Genomic DNA, 12,151 nt, shown 5'->3' with positions numbered 1-12,151 from the left:
AAATCCTTCACAAGTTGACCTACATGATTGTCTCATGATGAGCATCTTTTTTTTTCAACATAAACAAAGTTCAACAAATGGGTTGAATTCACCATTGGGTATAATTCCAAAACATACCCTTTTGTGAATTGTGTTGATTATGTTGAGGAAAAAGATGTATTTTTTTAGCAAAACTATTTGTATTTCTTTTTATTGTATCTCAAATAATGTAAAAAATATATATTATTAATCAGTTATTATAAATATCGAACTGAATGATTCAATGATTCAAACACGATGAAACGAGTTTACTATTTGGCTTAAAAGAAGACTTTCTTTATACACTTTTGGACGTGGAATCCATAATGGACAACTCTCTTTGCTTTCCCCCTATATCTTTATGAGAAAATATTATTAAAAAACCAAAAGGGATAATGAAAAAGTTTACAGCTCGTTTGGTTGTTTAATTTTCAATCCCCGAAATGAGCCGCTTTATTCCCTTTGTCACTATTGATCACAATATACCATCCTTTTCCGCGGAAAGGAGCTTTTTCCAGGGTCTTCTTTATCCGGAGAATTAAAAGGAACCACACGCTAATGTGACTAAAAATTGCATAATTATAAATTTGAAAAAAATTAATAAAATAGGTTTAGATATAATATATTATGTTGTAAGTATTTTAAAATAACTTAAAATGGTGTAACCGAAAAACTTATCTTATAAGTTAAAAGGCGAATACAAAATGTTATAAAACAAAACAGAAAAAGTGATCAATATAGTACATAACAGGTTGCACTAAAATATTATACAATATATAAGAAAATGAGTTATAAACCGCAAATATTATGAATACTATTAACATTATTAACATTTTAGGTTGTGCCTAAAATATTACTAGAGTTTAAGTTGACGGATTTTTATATTTTCTCACGATAAGAAAATAAGTTTAAAAGCTGAAAATGATATAATTATATATAAGAAATAAGGTTGCACCTAAAAATATCATGGTTTACTAAGAAAAAGGTAGCGATATGAAATATTAATATCTTTATTTATAAAATGGGTTGCGCTCAAGAATGTCACGGTGTCACACTCTGATTTAGGGGCTAAATTTTTTAATAAATTTAAGTATAGAATTAAAGTTGTATCAAGGGAGAAATTGAGGACTAAATTATAAAATCGCGAAGCTGGTAGACCATTTTAGGAAGTTGTAGAAAATTTAGGGACTTGAACCTGAATTTACCCATTTTTATTACCCATTGAAAAATTTAACTTCCCCCACCAATATGATTTTTCCCCAATTAAAAAAACCCAAATTCCCAACCCCGTCGGCCCCTTTTTATCGCCTCGATTCTCCACCATCCAACCATCGTTTCGACAAGTCGCCGCCATCATCGTGTTTGTCGTCGACCGATGACCAAAGCCCGAGCATTATCGCATCGTGAAACACCGTCGTTCATCTTAATTTTAGCTCTAAAGTGTGCAACAAAATAACCCCCATCGCACCGGATTTCCTTCGATTCTAGTCGATCTGATAACTCGCTCACCACACCACCCCCGACATCGTCATTCTTGCGTGATTCCAAGCAAAACCCAAGGAATATCAAAGCGTGATTTGTCGTCAATCAGCACGAATCAACGTTCGAAGCATCTCCGGAAAATACACCCCAACGGTTGGATTTTCTGCGATTTTTGTTGATCTAGTCAGTCGTTCACCACACCGCCTACACTATTGGTCCGTCATCGGGCGCTCAAAACCCGATTGAAATCGTTGCGCCGTTGTTGCTCCATCATCGTCACTCGCTAGCTACCGTTGGAGAGGTTCGTACGTTTTAAAATTCTGTAATCCGTTATGTTTAATTGAAAAATAACACTTGCACGAGAATCCCGATCTAGCAATCTGGAAAATTTTGTGCCAAAATGACAACCAGAACCGCCGCACGCGCTGTCCCTGCGCATGGGCATCGTCTTCCAGCCTGGGGAGTGGACTGAGCCGAACCAAGCCGAGCCGTCGAGCCTAGCCGCCTGGGTAAGCCGTTGACTGTTGACCAGGCGTTGAATGTTGACCAACCGTTGATTTATTTTACACATATTTTGATGTTTTTCGACGTCCTGAATCCGTTTTAGGTATGTTTCACCAAATTCGAACCCGATAAGTTGTTTTTCACTGATTAACAACCTGATTCGATATGTTTTTCGCAATTAAGCTCTGTTTTTGATGAAATTTATGTTGTTGTGTATCTGAGGAATTATTGGACATTGAATTAAAGATTGAGGGTGATCGAATGGAGTTTAAATGTTCGATCGGTGTGGCATAGAAATCGATGTAATACTTTACTACCTCTTTGCATGCTTTATATAACATATTGATAATTGATAACTGCATGGATGTATATGATTGGTCTATTATGCATGTTTGATTATGAATGGACTCGAACCAAATACGGTTTAAGTGATAAATTGGTTAAGGCTCTATTAAATTACATAAAGGAACTGGAATACTGATAAGAAATGATTTCTAGTATAGTGATTAATATGAAGAGCAAATGACCTTAGATTTATTAAATTCTAATTATTTTCGCTAAAATGCTTAATACCATAATCACCTTATTATAAAATTATGAAATTGCCCCTAAGGGGTAAAAATGGTACGGAGTAACCCTCACAATAAAAGTACCCCGAGAATTCATATTTAATCCGATAAACTGCTGATTCACCTGTTAAATTCCTGATATGTTCGGAAAGTCGTTGATAATCATATTTTACATCCGAGAAGGTACAATACCTAGAATTATCGTTTTATCAGTAAATACCTAAAGGCTAAAACATCGGAAGTATTATTTATGTTTGCATTGCTCAGACAACTTTTAGTAAATAGAATGACCTGACTAAAGGAAATGATTGAAATTATTTTTATACGGGATACTTTGGGACTCTTGTATGACTGAAGACACTAGCAGGTTCAGTCACTGTTGGTAATTCCTTGTATAGGTTCAGAACAGGCCGGTAATTCCTTATGGACCTAAGGCGACTATTGGGTGGGCTCCTAGGTCTAATTGGCCTAGTGGTAAGACCTTATGGAACCTAAGGCACTCCCTTAGGGAAGGAACCACTGTTATGTGCTTTTGGGTAAGACTTTATGGACCTGAGGGCACTCCCCTCAGGTGGGCACCTACGTTTCGGCTAGGGTAAGACCTTATGGACCGAAGGTGCTCCCTTAGGTTGGCTCCTACGCCCTTTTAGGCCTAGGGTAAGTCCTTATGGATGCAGTTCTGGGGAAATGTATATTGGCGTTCGGTTTAAGGGTTTTACTATTGTTTTTAAAAATAAGTTTTAAAATGCTACTATTTTAAAAAGATCTGAATATTTTCACTGGTTTTGTTGGAACACACTAGACACCCTATTCTGATCTCTTAAACCCAATCATCCGAAACATTTCCTGTGAACTGAAAGCTTACTGTCTTTTACTATATGAGATATCAGTGGGACCTCAGCTCAGGATAAAAATCTGTAGATGTCGGAATCAATAAGGAAACATACGCTTATATGTTATCTGCATGTCCTTCTGCATCACTTGGTAGTTCTGTATTACTAAGTTTCCCAAAGCTCACTCTGTTACTCACCTTTTTCAGGTTAAAAGGATTGAAGCAATGAAACTATCAACGTCAGTAAAGGAGTTCTGTTGGGGTTGCTTGCAGAGTATCGTGCATGTGATTAGGGGGTATGTAGGTTGTATTGTATTTTATATACGAGTCTGAATTATGTTTTATTTCTGAATATTGATAAATTTTACTTCTGTAATTATAATTTGTTTTATGATTTTATGCGTTTTAACATAAATTTTAAATTTTATGGGATTTTTATGGTGGGTCGGTCTGGTGGCCCTAATGTGACTCCTCGGATCGGATCGGGTCACCCGTATTGGTCTGAGGGGGTTACACACGGTTCACTCAAAATATAGGTCGTGATATAGAATGTTAATATTTTATTAATAAAATATGTTACGCCCAAGAATGTCATGGTTCACTCAAAGATATATTGTGATATGGAATGTTAATATTCTCATTAATAAAATGGGTTGCGCCTAAAATGTTATCAAAATTTAAGCTTTTGGAGCCTTAGATTTTTCCACGATAAGAAAATAAGTTTAAAAGCAGAAACTGTTATTAATTAAGAAATACGATTGCGTCGAAAATTATCATGGTTCACTAAGAAATATGTTGCGATCTGGAATGTTAATATTTTTATTAATAAAATGGGTTGTGTCCAAGAATGTTATAGTTCACTCAGAAATAGATTGAGATATGAAATATTAATATTTTTATTAATAAAATGAGTTGTGCCTAAAATATTATCAGAGTTTAAGCCGACAATGCCTTGGATTTTCCCACGATAAGAAAATAAGTTAAAGCTTAAAATGTTATAATTATATATAAGAAATACGGTTGCACCCAAGAATGTCATAATTCACTAAGAAATATGTTGCGATTTGGAATATTAATATTTTTATTAATCAAATGGGTTGCGCCCAAAAATATTATGGTTCACTAAGAAAGTAAGTTGTGATCTGAAATGTTAATATTTTTATTATAAAAAAATCGAAAGTATGAATATTTTTCCACAGTACCAATACTTTTGAATTAAAAAATATATGGAAAATGAGAAGGCTGCAAAGTATGGATATTTTTTTCTAAAAGTATCAATACTTTTAAATTCGAAAGTTAAAATATCATTTTTCTTTAAACTTCAAAAGTATGGATAGTTTTTCACAAGTATCAATATTTTTGAATAAAAAAATGAAAAATAAGAAGACCACAAAGTATCGATACTTTTAAGGAAATGGTTTGTTTAAAATTGGTGAGATTGCAAGGTGAACGACATTTGCAGCTCAGTACGACTTGGGGTTGCGTATAGGGTTTAAGGGTTGTTGATTATAGTTTGGGGCTGAGTTTATTTTTTTATTTTGATTATTTAGGTTGATTGGTTGTATGGGTTGTGCTCTTTTGTATATATAAAGTGTAGTATTTAGGCGATTTTCCCGATATATCACCGTTGAACAGTATATTTCCCGATCAGGCACCGTTTAGACTATATTTCCCAATCTAACACCCTTTACAGGAAGGCGCGGCCCCTGTAACGCGCTTTACGCTAATTTGGTGCCACGTGGGGTAATACGCGCCCCTTGAAGCGTGTCTTATGCTGACTTGGTATACATGTGTGTAAAGCGCGGCCCCGGGGACGCGCCTTAGGCAACCTAGGAGTATAGCGCAGGGCAGGGGCCGCGCCTTACCTTTAACACAATTATTAGGCGTGGAACAGGGGTCACACCTTAGCTTTATCTGATATAATTATGTAAGGCATGGTGCAGGTACCGCGTCTTGTAGTTTTTCCTAGCTATAAATACCCTTTCCCCGGGGTAACTCCTCACATCTCTTCCTCACATCTCCTCTCGATTAAAAAAAATTAATACAACAATCCAACAATCTTCTCATATTTAATTCAGAAGTTCGTGCGAGTTTTCGTTATAAGGTAATTTTGTGATAATTTTTTATTATATTTATTGTTTATTATGATTATTTGAAAAATATTATACTAATTGTTGTCAATTAATTTCTGTGTTTGTAAAATTAGAAAGCGGGAATATACGTCGAAATAGTTTTGCGGTACAGGTAATAATATAAAATTATATTATTTAAATTATTTACATTTATGTGTAAAAATTTTATTGTGTTATATTTTCGTTCATATATTATTTATTTAATCAGTATTGTTTCAGTTGTTTTTTTTGCAGATATAATATTGCCGCACTTTTAAACTCTAAGAATAGCGCGACTTTCAGCTATTGTTTATTATGATAGAGAAATTCGAGAAGATGAAACCGGCGTTATTTTCGTATCAAATGAGCGTGTTAAAATATCATTGAAGAGAAACATAACTCTTGAGGAGTTGATAACAAAGATTTCGAGGAAGATTCATGTTGGAAATAGTAGAAGAATGTCGTCATTGCAGTTCAGATTTCCAACATCATTGTTGTCATTAACTTATACAACGTTTGAACTTTTGAACAATGATGATGTTGAAATGATGGTTGAAGCTCAAAGTAATTATTCAGACGCCGATATTGAGATGTATGCAAATTTTATTCAAGTGTGTGTTATTCGGGGTCAATCATTAAGCTCCCACTATGGGCTGGTTGAACAAGTTGATCAAGTTGACAGCCCGACGACAGTAATATGTAATTATTTTAATGACATAATGGGGAGACATTCATCTGTAAATCCTTACGATATGTACCGAGGTGGGTCGACGAACAATCCGTACGACAACATCACGTCCAGTTCAAGGGGAAGACATTCATCTGCAAATCCCTTTGACCTTAATATGGAGATGCCATTGACGTAACAATATGTACATTTTCCATTTGACACGATGGCTTCAAGCTCCAGGGGGAGGCATTCGATTGCGAGCTTTTTTGATCTGAATGTCGATATGCCTTCCAATTCAAGGGGAAGGCGTGCAAGTAGTAGGTTCTTCGACCTAAATGTGGAGAGCATGGAGGAACAATCATCTCCACCAGAAGAACCGCTTCATGAGCCTGGTGCAGATGGTGCTGAGACTGGACTATTCATTCACCCAGAATCACCGTAATTCAACTCCGATGATGATGATGATGTGGATGAAGTTCCAGCAAATGTGGCACAAACTGACCCTCCAGCACACATGTATGAAGCTGATTATGGTGCAATGTATGGGCCAGAATTTGTGGATATGCCTCATCTCGGTGACTATGGATATTACTCATCAATAAATGATGGTGAGTTATATTTAGGCATGGAGTTTTCAAGCAAAGAAAAAGAGAGGATGGCTATAAAAAATTAGAATATTTGTAATTATGTTCAATCGAGAGTCGACCGCTCCACGATAGAAAAATATGTATGTTATTGTGCCCGACGCGAAAACGGATGCAATTGGATGGTTCGTGTATCGAAGAGGAAGAGAAAAAACAACAGATTGGAACTAACAGTATAAAACGGTACTCACACATGTTGTACTGGAGGGGTCAACCAAGATCATCCCAACTTGGACTCTAAAGTGATATGCCAAGCCATCATGCCCATGGTAAAAGCAAGCTCTCATATAGCTATTGTTGTGTTGATTTCAGCTATACAATCGCAGTATGGGTACACTGTCTCCTATAAAAAAGCTTGGTTGGCAAAACAAAATGTCGTTGTCAAACTTCATGGTGAATGGGATGCATCTTACAACGAACTTCTAGGCTGGTTTAGGCTGGTGCGGGGGTTAAATCCTGGGATAATTGTGGCCTTCGAAACCTCCTATGCATACCATAATGATCGAGTTCTCCGCGATCGATGCTAATTCTACCGGGTTTTTTGGACTTACCCACAGTGTGTTAATGCTGTCAAATACTGCAAGCCTGTGGTCCAGATTGACGGGACTTTCTTGTATGGAAAATACAAGCAAGTTTTATTATTGGTAGTTATCTAAGATGACAATTGCAACATTCTTCCAGTTGCTTTTGCTCTTGTCGAAGGAGAAGATACATATTCTTGGGCTTTTTTCCTCTAAAATTTATGTGTACATGCTATCACGAGGGAAAAAATATGTGTCATTTCAGATCACGGAGCTGGGATCAAAGCAGCAATGGATTCTTTGGGTACAATGTGGCAACCACCCTTTGTCCAACATAAGTATTGTCTTCGACACATTGCTGCGAACTACCATGGAAGATACAAGAAGAATGATGAGTGTCAATTACTTGTAAGCATGGGTAAGTGAAACTGATGTAGTTTGTTTTCTTTCGATCCTTTTGATCATGTTAGTAAGTTATACATTTTTTGATCAGGTTACAAACTACTTCCTCGAATCTTTGAATAAATTTTTCAAGATTTGCGGGCGAAGAACGAGGAATGATACAATTACATCAGCCTCATCGATAAAGAAATATGTACGAACGCATATGATGGTGGATATCGATATGGACACATGACGACCAACTTGGCAGAGGCAATCAATTCAACCTTAAAGGGTGCACGTCACTTACTTGTAGTGGCTTTAGTAAAGACTATATATTTTCATTTGGGGGCTCTTTTTGCTAAGCTCGGGGGACAAGCTCTAACCTGGATGCAAGGCGGTCATGTGTATCACCCTAGATTAGTTGTAGATCTACATAAAAAAATTACTACATCAAATAGGATGTTTGTAACAAGTTTCTCTAGAAGGCATGAAATGTTTCATGTCACAGAGTTGTCACGACCTCTTCGAGGGATTGGAGCTGTGTCGTTAAGAGTAAATCTAAGGGATAGAACGTGTGACTGCGAGTTTTTTCAAGCTCTGAAATATCCATGCTCTCATGTGATAACATCTTGCTCGCATACACGTCAAGACTATAACCATTTTGTGGATCACGTATACATACTATATGAAGTTTTTAAGGTATACGAATTTGAGTTCCCCCATAGGTAATGACAAAGACCCTGATAAGCTTCAAGATTGGCTTCCTATTGTACCAAATCTGAGTTTATTGAGGGAGCGTTGTCGTCCAAAATCCAATCGAATTCATTACGATATGGATATTCGAGAAAGATCTAGACAAGACAGAAGATGTGGGCATTGTAGAAACCCAGGACACACTAGAAAAACATGTCAACTTCTGTTGTCATCAAGTAACAATTGATGAGGAAATGATGTAGTTGTTTATCAATTAATAATTATTGTACTTTAATTTGCATTTACTTCAAGTTAATGTTATTCGATAACCGCTGATGAAGATTAAAAAAACGATACAATTATATGAGATTGGACGTTGACGTTATATTAACAAATAACTGATATTAACGATACAATAAGTATTAAATGATAAATGATAACCAAATTACAATAACTAATATTAAAAGGTAATAAACAAAATTAAGCAAAATAAATTAACAAAAAGTCTAACAAATTTATCAAAATAAATTAAAATAAATCCAACCATATTAACGAATTAAAGTAAGTATTAAATGATAAATAAAAAATTACAATAAAAAAGTCCAATAAACAACTACAATAAAAAGTACTAAATACAAATATAATAAAAAAAAACAAAATCTATCGATGTCTGCGATGCGAATGTGTTCCGCAGGACGGTGGCTGTCGGTCTCGAGGAGGATTTCTTCGTATCATTGGTTGTGACTCCTCAATGTCAACATCGTCGTCGTCGTCGTCCTGAGCAGCTAAATTTTATTTATGAGGAGCTGATGACGATGAAGCACCTCCATAGAATAAGGACCCTAGAGGTGTATGACTGACTATCCCACCGGCCTGCGAAAACTGGGAAAACTCATAAAATCCATACATCGCTGAGTGTGAAAACTATACACCCACCAAATATCCAGCATATGAACCCCAATTCGGATCTACAAACATAGACCCATAATAGCCTCCAGGAGGGGTCATATAACTCTATGAAGGTGGCGGCGACGGGGTTATAAAACCAGGTGATGGTGGCGGCGGCGGCATCGGGTAAGGGAATGGTGGTGCCAGCATAACATATGGTTGCGATATGTAAGTCACTGTAGACGGTGACTGTTGTCCTTGCTGTTTTTCAAGGAACCCACTGTAAGTATTCACATCTCTTTCTCCCGATTTCAATTTTTCGTACTTGGATCGCTGGTGAAACCGTCGAGTTTTGTTTCTGCTGCACCATGGGGTGTGCCGAAGGTCCCAACAGTGGCATCAGAGCCACTTGTACGATCTGATTTTGGGTTAAATTTTTTGTTGATGCGATATGTATGAGATGCATGTTCTAGTTTTATCGATTTCGGTAAATATGTTGATATCATTGTTCGAATCGATACCCACAACGATTAATATGTTAATTTGTTAATATGTTTTTTAATCGATTTGTTGCTGGATTATCTATGGGAGTGCGATAGAAGATCGCGTTCAGCAGTGGAACAATGGTTGTTCCGATGCAGAAAACCTTCGGAATTAAAAATCCCAAAAGAACGATTCTGTTGATAATTGTTATCAAATCGTGAAGTTTTTCCATGGAAACAGGAGTACTGTTTTTCAAAAAAAATCCTACCAGCCCCCTTATCAACAGTACAAATTGAAGGCCCATATTAATATTTTTAACAAAGGCGTAACAACGTGTATATATATATGATATGTTTGTTTTGCACGGTGTTTGATATGCATGGTTATAGCCCTTGTTCAATTCACAATGGTTTATTTTGAAATACGGTCTGCGAGCCGTGCCTTTCTATATCTCTGTTGTATTTCTCTTCTCATCTTACTCCCTCGTATGTAAAATGAGTTTCTTTTAAAATTGTAAATCTATGAAGATTCACAAGGAGCAGAAGAATGGCGAGAAGATGCCTAGAGAGCAGTCTTAGGCTTTAGGGTTCTTGGTTCTCCCATTGGCTTGGGATGGGCCACCTTAGTCATTGGTTTGGGCTATAACCATTGCATCTTATTTATTGCTATATTTATTATGTATGCAATGCATCAAATGATATAATAAGAATAAATATTGATGAGATCAATAAGGGCCTAATATTAAAATGAACAATGATGAGATAATTACGCAAATCCCTCTTTATAATCTAAGTTAACTTAACCGTCCAATATTTACACTCGTTAAGGCTTTGATCGATATTGTGTGGGCTTTGCCAAAGCATTGGCACATAAATTTATCTTAGTTAAACGCGAAGAATAAGCAAGTGGTATTCACCGGTTGAAATATTGGTAATAACTTAGTTAGGTTATTCTAATAGGATTAGAAACCTAGAAGTTAAATATTTGGATAAGTCATGAGATGACTTGAACAAAAGTTGTTCACCAAAAATGAGGAGTTACATTAGATGTAACTAGTCAAGTGTTACTTACCTAAATAATCACTATCCTAAAAGAAAAGCCAAAGCTGATTTAGGAAATTGATGTATTATGGATCCTTACCCACTAGAAAAATTTTCGTTGAATTTTTCCGAAATTAAAACAAAGAGGGTTTTTAATTTTGAATAAAACATTGGGAGTAATTTGTAAATAAAGTCCTATTTATAAATTTTAAATTCGGTAAATTTACTTACTTTAATATTTCCATTGTTGTAGATTTAATGGCAAACAACACTTTATCACTGCGATCACTCCTTGAGAAGGATAAACTTAATAGCATAAACTTCCTTGACTGGTTTCGTAATTTGAGAATTGTTCTCAAATAGGAAAGGAAGGAATATGTCATTGAGGAGCCTGTTCCTGATGAACCGACAGCTAATGCTTCAAAAATTGACAAAGATAAATTCAAGAAACATATGGATGATATGTTAGATGTTGGATGTCTAATGCTTGCCACCATGACTCCTGAGCTTCAAAAGCAACATGAGAACATGGTTGCATATGAGATGATTCAAAATCTCAAAGAAATATATGAAGGGCAAGCACGTCAAGAGAGATTTGAAACCTCTAAAGCTCTATTTCAATGCAAAATGATAGAGGGAACTCCTGTAGGAGCTCATGTCATCAAGATGATGGGCTACATCCAAACGTTGGAAAAGTTGGGATTTTCTCTCAAAGATGAATTGGCTACCGATGTTATCCTGCAATCATTGCCAGATAGCTTTAGCCAATTTGTCCTTAATTTCAACATGAATGAAATTAACAAAACTTTGCCACAGTTACGAACTGCTGAAAGTAACATGAAAAAGGTTGGACCTAAGCCCATTCTGATGGTCCACAAGGACAAAAGAAAGGGAAAGAAAAAAGTAGTGGCAAAGTCTAAGGGAAATGGTAAGACCAAACCAAAAGGGAAAAATGCATTGAAACCCAAAGGGGGAGTTAGCAAAGAAGGAAAATGTTTTCATTGCGATAAGACCGGACACTGGAAGAGAAATTGCCATGTTTACCTTGAATAGGTCAAGAAGGCAAAAGCAAACGGAACGTTTGTTTTATGTATTTATATTATTGATGTTAATTTGTCAACATCTACTTTTTGGGTATTAGATACCGGTTGTGGTTCTCATATTTGTACTTCTGTACAGGGACTGCAAAAGAGAAGGAATTTGGCTAAAGGAGACGTGGACCAACGAGTAGGAAATGGAGCAAGAGTTACTGCATTATCTATAGGGACATATGTTTTATCTTTGCCTAGTGGACTTGATTTAAATTTAGAGG

This window comes from Hibiscus syriacus, unplaced genomic scaffold (genome assembly GCF_006381635.1).
Source record: "Hibiscus syriacus cultivar Baekdansim isolate YM2019G1 unplaced genomic scaffold, ASM638163v2 tig00111917_pilon, whole genome shotgun sequence".
Classification (NCBI taxonomy): Eukaryota; Viridiplantae; Streptophyta; class Magnoliopsida; order Malvales; family Malvaceae; genus Hibiscus; species Hibiscus syriacus.
Note: the sequence above shows the minus strand (reverse complement) of the source record.